This window comes from Rhipicephalus microplus, unplaced genomic scaffold (genome assembly GCF_043290135.1).
Source record: "Rhipicephalus microplus isolate Deutch F79 unplaced genomic scaffold, USDA_Rmic scaffold_13, whole genome shotgun sequence".
Lineage (NCBI taxonomy): Eukaryota > Metazoa > Arthropoda > Arachnida > Ixodida > Ixodidae > Rhipicephalus > Rhipicephalus microplus.
In genome coordinates, this window is record NW_027464586.1 from 6,820,636 (window position 1) to 6,829,470 (window position 8,835).

Consider the following 8,835-nt stretch of genomic DNA (forward strand, 5'->3'; position numbering starts at 1 on the left):
GCGCAATTGGCTTGCGCGATCGGCTGTTAACCGAAAGGTTGGAGGTTCGAGCACCACCCGGTGGTGGTGCGGCGGTTTTTTTTCTTTGCACTGATAGCTTTGAAGATATGTTCTGATAGTGGTGAGAGTGGAGGAGGACTGTCTCCGTGGCGCAATTGGCTTGCGTGATCGGCTGTTAACCGAAAGGTTGGAGGTTCGAGCCCACCCGGTGGTGGTGCGGCGCTTTTTTTTCTTTGGGCTGATAGCTTTGAAGATATGTTCTGATGGTGGTGAGAAGGGAGCAAGACTGTCTCCGTGGCGCAATTGGCTAGCGCGATCGGCTGTTAACCGAAAGGTTGGAGTTTCGAGCCCTCCAGGGAGTGGTGTGTTGCTTTTTTCTTTGTGGTAATAGCTTTCAAGATATGTTCTGATGGTGGTGAGAGTGGAGCACGACTGTCTCCATGGCGCAATTGGCTAGCGCGATCGGCTGTTAACCGAAAGGTTGGTGTTTCGAGCCCACCCGATGGTGGTGCGGCGCTTTTTTTCTTTGGGCTCATAGCTCTGAAGAAATGTTCTGACGGTGGTGAGAGTGGAGCAGGACTGTCCCCGTGGCGCAATTGGCTAGCGCGATCGGCTGTTAACCAAAAATTTGGAGATTCGAGCCCTCCCGGGTGGGGTGTGTTGCTTTTTTCTTTGCGCTGATAGCTTTGAAGATATTTTCTGATGGTGGTGAGCGTGGAGCACGATTGTCTCCGTTGCGCAATTGGCTAGTGCGATCGGCCGTTTACCGAAAGTTTGGAGGTTCGAGCCCACCTGGTGGTGGTGCGGCGCTTTTTTTCTTTGGGCTGATAGCTTGAAAGATATGTTCTAATGGTGGTGAGAGTGGAGCAGGACTGTCTCCGTGGCGCAATTGGCCAGCGCGATTGGCTGTTAACCGAAAAGTTGGAGGTTCGAGCCCTCCCGGGAGTGGTGTGTTGCTTTTTTCTTTGTGCTGATAGGTTTGAAGATATGTTCCGATGGTGGTAAGAGTGGAGCGCGACTGTCTCCGTGGCGCAATTGGCTAGTGCGATCGGCTGTTAACCGAAAGGTTGGAGGTTCGAGCCCACCCGGTGGTTGTGCGGCGCTTTTTTTTCTTTGGGCTGATAGCTTTGAAGATATGTTCTGATGGAGGTGAGAAGGGAGCAAGTTTGTCTCCGTGGCGCAATGGGCTAGCCTGATCGGCTGTTAACCGAAAGGTTGGAGTTTCGAGCCCGCCCGGGAGTGGTGTGTTGCTTTTTTCTTTGCGCTGATAGCTTTGAATATATGTTCTGATGGTGGTGAGAGCGAAGCAAGACTGTCTCCGTGGCGCAAAGGGCTAGCGCGATCGGCTGTTAACCGAAAGGTTCGAGTTTCGAGACCTCCCGGGAGTGGTGTGTTGCTTTTTTCTTTGCGCTGATAGCTTTGAAGATATGTTCTGATGGTGGTGAGAGTGGAGCAGGACTGTCTCCGTGGCGCAATTGGCTAGCGCGATTGGCTGTTAACCGAAAGTTTGGAGGTTCGAGCCCACCCGGTGGTGGTGCGGCGCTTTTTTTTCTTTGTTCTGATAGCTTTGAAGATATGTTCTGATGGTGGTGAGAGTGGAGCAGGACTGTCCCCGTGGCGCCATTGGCTAGCGCGATCGGCTGTTAACCAAAAAGTTGGAGGTTCGAGCCCTCCCGGGTGGGGTGTGTTGCTTTTTTCTTTGCGCTGATAGCTTTGAAGATATTTTCTGATGGTGGTGAGCGTGGAGCACGATTGTCTCCGTTGCGCAATTGGCTAGTGCGATCGGCCGTTAACCGAAAGGTTGGAGGTTCGAGCCCACCCGGTGGTGGTGCGGCGCTTTTTTTTCTTTGGGCTGATAGCTTTGAAGATATGTTCTGATGGAGGTGAGAAGGGAGCAAGTTTGTCTCCGTGGCGCAATGGGCTAGCCTGATCGGCTGTTAACCGAAAGGTTGGAGTTTCAAGCCCTCCCGGGAGTGGTGTGTTGCTTTTTTCTTTGCGCTGATAGCTTTGAAGATATGTTCTGATGGTTGTGAGAGTGAAGCAAGACTGTCTCCGTGCGCAATGGGCTAGCGCGATCGGCTGTTAACCGAAAAGTTGGAGTTTCGAGCCCTCCCGGTGGTGGTGCGGCGCTTTTTTTTCTTTGGGGTGATAGCTCTGAATAAATGTTTTGACGGTGGTGAGAGTGGAGCAGGACTGTCTCCGTGGCGCAATTGGCTTGCGCAATCGGCTGTTAACCGAAAGGTTGGAGGTTCGAGCCCACCCGGTGGTGGTGCGGCGCTTTTTTTCTTTGCACTGATAGCTTTGAAGATATGTTCTGATGGTGGTGAGAGTGGAGCAAGACTGTCCCCGTGGCGCAATGGGCTACCGCGATCGGCTGTTAACCGAAAGGTTGGAGTTTCAAGCCCTCCCGGGAGTGGTGTGTTGCTTTTTTCTTTGCGCTGATAGCTTTGAATATATGTTCTGATGGTGGTGAGAGTGGAGCAGGACTGTCTCCGTGGCGCAATTGGCTTGCGCGATCGGCTGTTAACCGAAAGGTTGGAGTTTCGAGCCCTCCCGGGAGTGGTGTGTTGCTTTTTTTCTTTGTGGTAATAGCTTTTAAGATATGTACTGATGGTGGTGAGAGTGGAGCAGGACTGTCTCCATGGCGCAATTGGCCAGCGCGATCGGCTGTTAACCGAAAGGTTGGAGTTTCGAGCCCACCCGGTGGTGGTGCTGCGCTTTTTTTCTTTGGATGATAGCTTGAAAGATATGTTCTAATGGTGGTGACAGTGGAGCAGGACTGTCTCCGTGGCGCAATTGGCCAGCGCGATCGGCTGTTAACCGAAAAGTTGGAGGTTCGAGCCCTCCCGGGAGTTGTGTGTTGCTTTTTTCTTTGTGCTGATAGCTTTGAAGATATGTTCCGATGGTGGTAAGAGTGGAACGCGGCTGTCTCCGTGGCGCAATTGGCTAGTGCGATCGGCTGTTAACCGAAAGGTTGTAGGTTCGAGCCCACCCGGTGGTGGTGCGGCGCTTTTTTTTCTTTGGGCTGATAGCTTTGAAGATATGTTCTGATGGAGGTGAGAAGAGAGCAAGTTTGTCTCCGTGGCGCAATGGGCTAGCCCGATCAGCTGTTAACCGAAAGGTTGGAGTTTCGAGCCCGCCCGGGAGTGATGTGTTGCTTTTTTCTTTGCGCTGATAGCTTTGAATATATGTTCTGATGGTGGTGAGAGCGGAGCAAGACTGTCTCCGTGGCGCAAAGGGCTAACGCGATCGGCTGTTAACCGAAAGGTTCGAGTTTCGAGCCCTCCCGGGAGTGGTGTGTTGCTTTTTTCTTTGAGTTAATAGCTTTGAAGATATGTTCTGATGGTGGTGAGAGTGGAGCAGGACTGTCTCCGTGGCGCAATTGGCTAGCGCGATCGGCTGTTAACCGAACGTTTAGAGGTTCGAGCCCACCCGGTGGTGGTGCGGTGCTTTTTTTTCTTTGTGCTGATAGCTTTGAAGATATGTTCTGATGGTGGTGAGAGTGAAGCAAGACTGTCTCCGTGGCGCAATGGGCTAGCGCGATCGGCTGTTAACCGAAAGGTTGGAGTTTCGAGCCCTCCCGGTGGTGGTGCGGCGCTTTTTTTTCTTTGGGGTGATAGCTCTGAATAAATGTTTTGACGGTGGTGAGAGTGAAGCAAGACTGTCTCCGTGCGCAATGGGCTAGCGCGATCGGCTGTTAACCGAAAAGTTGGAGTTTCGAGCCCTCCCGGTGGTGGTGCGGCGCTTTTTTTTCTTTGGGGTGATAGCTCTGAATAAATGTTTTGACGGTGGTGAGAGTGGAGCAGGACTGTCTCCGTGGCGCAATTGGCTTGCGCAATCGGCTGTTAACCGAAAGGTTGGAGGTTCGAGCCCACCCGGTGGTGGTGCGGCGCTTTTTTTTCTTTGCACTGATAGCTTTGAAGATATGTTCTGATGGTGGTGAGAGTGGAGCAAGACTGTCCCCGTGGCGCAATGGGCTACCGCGATCGGCTGTTAACCGAAAGGTTGGAGTTTCAAGCCCTCCCGGGAGTGGTGTGTTGCTTTTTTCTTTGCGCTGATAGCTTTGAAGATATGTTCTGATGGTGGTGAGAGTGGAGCAGGACTGTCTCCGTGGCGCAATTGGCTTGCGCGATCGGCTGTTAACCGAAAGGTTGGAGTTTCGAGCCCTCCCGGGAGTGGTGTGTTGCTTTTTTTCTTTGTGGTAATAGCTTTTAAGATATGTACTGATGGTGGTGAGAGTGGAGCAGGACTGTCTCCATGGCGCTATTGGCTAGCGCGATCGGCTGTTAACCGAAAGTTTGGAGTTTCGAGCCCACCCGGTGGTGGTGCGGCGCTTTTTTTTCTTTGGGCTGATAGCTTTGAAGATATGTTCTGATGGTGGTGAGAGCGGAGCAAGACTGTCTCCGTGGCGCAAAGGGCTAGCGCGATCGGCTGTTAACCGAAAGGTTCGAGTTTCGAGCCCTCCCGGGAGTGGTGTGTTGCTTTTTTCTTTGCGCTGATAGCTTTGAAGATATGTTCTGATGGTGGTGAGAGTAGAGCAGGACTGTCTCCGTGGCGCAATGGGCTAGCGCGATCGGCTGTTAACCGAAAGGTTGGAGTTTCGAGCCCTCCCGGTGGTGGTGCGGCGCTTTTTTTCTTTGGGGTGATAGCTCTGAATAAATGTTTTGACGGTGGTGAGAGTGGAGCAGGACTGTCTCCGTGGCGCAATTGGCTTGCGCGATCTGCTGTTAACCAAAATGTTGGAGATTCGAGCCCACCCTGTGGTGGTGCGGCGCTTTTTTTTTCTTTGTGCTGATAGCTTTGAAGATATGTTCTGATGGTGGTGAGAGTTCAGTTCAGTTCAGTTCAGTTTTATTTCCTTAAAGGCCCCCATTCAGGGGGTGTTACATAAGGGGTGGGATTACAATTCAAAACAGCGGAGATTCAATTAACATTGCAAATAAACAGTTAAAATTGAATTAACATGGCAGATGATCGGTGAGGCGTTCCAGGAAGGTAGATGATGAGGCAATTGTGACAATGTCGTAGGGCAGGCCGTTCCAGTCTGAAGCTGCTCTGAGGAAAAACGAAGCAGCAAACGTAGTGGTGCGTGATGGCGGGCGGGCAACTTGAAGTGAATGACTGGTGCGGTGGGAAATGCGTGAGGCGGCTGTTATATAAGGAGCTTGATTGAGTGAAGAATAAAAAAACTTATGATAAAGGGTTAGGCTAGCAATGCGGCGACGATAAGAAAGGAGTGATAGGCCAGATTCATGTTTCAATGGTGAAATGCTGATGTCATATGAATATGAGGAATGGATAAAACGGGTGGCCCGATTTTGAACACCTTCCAAGGCAGTGATTAGGTATGCTTGATGGGGGCTCCAGATGGCAGATGCGTATTCTAATTTTGGTCTTATAAGCGATTTATACGCGAGTAATCTAACATGTGGTGGGGAAAGGCGAAGGTGGCGTTTAAGAAAACCCAGTGTTTTGTTCCATGCTGAAATGATGTTTGTAATATGGGCGCGCCATGATAAATTAGAACAAAGGGTGACTCCTAGATATTTATACGATTCTACTAATTCGATACATGATTTAGAAATAGAATACTGAAAGCGAGAGGGATTGTGACGACGAGAGAAGGACAAGAGTTTGCATTTAGTGGGGTTGAGAGTCATTAGCCAAATATTACACCAGTTTATTATATTGTTAAGGTTGCTCTGAAGGATGTGATGGTCATGACAATTAGTAATAGTATGATAGATTACGCAATCGTCAGCGAACATGCGAATGTTACAGGAAACATGCAATGGTAGGTCATTAATATATATTAGGAACAGGAGAGGACCGAGAACTGACCCTTGTGGGACGCCTGAGGTGACTGGGAGTGGTTTAGACAGGTGGCCGTTAAGATAGACAGATTGCGAGCGGTTAGTTAGAAACTCCTCAAGCCACCTGAAGATGTTAGGATGCAAGTTTAGTTTTGAAAGTTTCAGTAACAGACGCTGGTGAGGAACCTTGTCGAAAGCTTTTGCAAAATCAAGGAATATTGAGTCGGTTTGGATATTACAGTCGAGATTAGTCTGTAGGTCATGAACGAATTGTGGTAATTGGGTTTCGCAAGAAAGGCCCTTTCGAAATCCGTGCTGTGAAGGATGAAAAAATTCGTTGGAGTCCAAAAAATTGAAGATTTGTGAGTAGATGACGTGTTCCATGATCTTACAAGGCACGCTGGTTAATGAAATGGGGCGGTAGTTCAAGGGTGAGTTTCTGTTACCTGATTTGTAGACTGGAACGACCTTGCCCGTTTTCCAATCATCCGGCATGATTCCTGAGGTGAGTGACTGTGAGAAGATAAGACATAAGTATGCTGCGCAAGTCGATTTCACATTCTTGAGGAGTTTCGAGTTGATGGAATCCATACCAGCTGATGAAGAAAGTTTTAATTTGTGGATTATAGATGAAATGCCTTCTTCGAAGAAGGTGACAGCAGGCATGAAAGTTTCTACGCTAAATGATGGCGACTGTGAGGGCATGTCAAGTTCAGTAGTGAAGACAGATGCAAATGCTTCGTTGAATATTTCTGCGCAATCATGGTCAGTCACTGTCTCGTGTGAATCATTCGTTAGTTTAATATCGGAAGGATGTGTGGGGTTTAGAACTTGCCAGAATTACTTGGGGTTCCTGATTAAGAGATTAGGTAAGTCTATATGGTAAAACGAGTATTTGGCTTTACGAACAGATAGCAAATATGATTTTTCAGCTTCGATGTATTTTTGCCATGCAGTAGGCTTGCCGTTGCGTTTGGCGGTACGAAAAAGTCGTTTCTTTTTGTTTTCAAGTTTTTTTAAATGCCGAGAAAACCATGGTTTATTGCGGTTAGTTTGAAAAGTAATCTTCGGGATAAACATATCAGAGAGGTGATTTACTTTGTCCTTAAAGATCAACCAGTTGTCATGAACTGAGCGCGTGTGAAATGTATATTCATACTGATTAAAAGAGTTACTGAGATCTTCAGATATTGCACTATAGTTACCCTTATCATAAAGAACAATTGTTTTATTAGTCGTCTGTTTTTTGGTCGAGGTAAATGAAAATAAAGCATGTATGACCTTGTGGTCGCTGATCTCAGGAAGGTAAGTAATAGATAATAGGTTCTCGGGGCTATTGGTTAATATCAGGTCGAGAATATTTGCTGATCCTCGTGTGACACGGGTTGGTTGGGCGACTAATTGTGTAAGGTTAAAGTTGAGACATACATCGCGGAAGTTTTTCGCCTCTGCGTGACATGATAATGTAGAAGTAACTATGTTTTGCCAGTCAATATTAGGGTAGTTAAAATCACCGAACAGAAGAATGCGAGCCTTTGGGTAAGCGGAAGTAAGTTTTTGAATGGAATTGTTCAGATGACATGGAAAATTTGGATCCGTTTGCGGGGGCCTGTAGCAGACGCCAAGTAGGACAGTTACGGTGTTAGTACGACAAATTAGCCACAGGGATTCGGTATCGGAATCGACGTTAACAACGGAGCAAGATATGCCCCGATGAACTGCGATAAGTACTCCGCCCCCCCGTGAGCCATTTCGGTCATTTCGGTACACGTGGAAGTCCTGTAAGTCAGTTAATATTTCCGCATCCGTTATATCGCTGGTAAGCCACGTTTCTGTTAATACGAGTATGTTGCTTTTTGATGACGAGATAATGTTGGATATGAGTTCACGTTTTGGAAGAAGGCTACGTATGTTAGTGCATATTACGGAAAACGAGAGAACATGACATGGGGAAGCCGTTTGGCGTTTTATTGCTCTTTGTTGGCGGGGTAACCGCTATGCAATTTCCTTAACCATGTGTGATTATGCGTCAAATATATAGCGCTTCGACCCGACGTGCAGTGTTTTGAACCGCAAGGAGAACTTGTCCGAACGTGCTTTTGCAAATGCAAGTAATTGCTTGCGCGCATATTGAACGGGGCGGGAAAAGTCCTCCCCGATGCTGTAGTTAGTGTTCTTCAGTTTCCTGCCGTTTGATAAAAGTGCATCTCTGGTTTTGTATGATAAAAATTTCACAATTATGGGACGATTTCGGTTTAGTGAACGAATACCGAGACGATGTGCGCGTTCTATGTCGTTAGGCTGCACTGTTAGTCCAAGGTTATTGTTGCAGATATCGATTATCATTTTTTCAGATTCAGCCCACGTTTCATTCCTAGTGGGGTCAGGGATGCCATAGAATAGAAGGTTATTCCGGCGCGACCTGTTTTCAGCGTCATCCAGGGAAGTTTCTAGCTCTTGAATTTTTTTAGTCATGTTGATTACGTTAGTCTGTGTTTTTTCGATATCATTTCTGAGGGGAAGAAGAGTTTGGTAATGTGTTTCGAGATCGCCCATTCGTTTGTTTAAGTCTGTTATTCTTTTATCCGTTGTGCTTAGTTGAGATTTCAAACTCTGAACTTCGGCAATCAGCTGGGCCTGGCCGGCACTTAGCTTTTGTAGCTCAGTAAGAATAGCAGCGTTTCCGTTGGGGCCAGGATTAGTTTCGACGTCACCCGATAAGATCAGCAACGAGTGAATCATATGAGCACACTCAACAGCAATAGTAATACAGCAGTGGGGGCTCGGGAACTGCACCAGGAAGTAATTACTCGACTTTTTAGCGAAGAGGACATACGATTTACTAACCTGCATTGCAAAGGTAAGTGGATTAGATGGCTGCATTGTGGTGCAGTCACCGAGCCCACGAAGTGGCGTCAGCGGGTGATGTTCCTTTATACTTGATGATGCTGTGGTTGATGACGATGCGGCCTTCCATAGCACGGTGATTTCCGGTGATAGTAGTTCCTCCGACGTAATATCC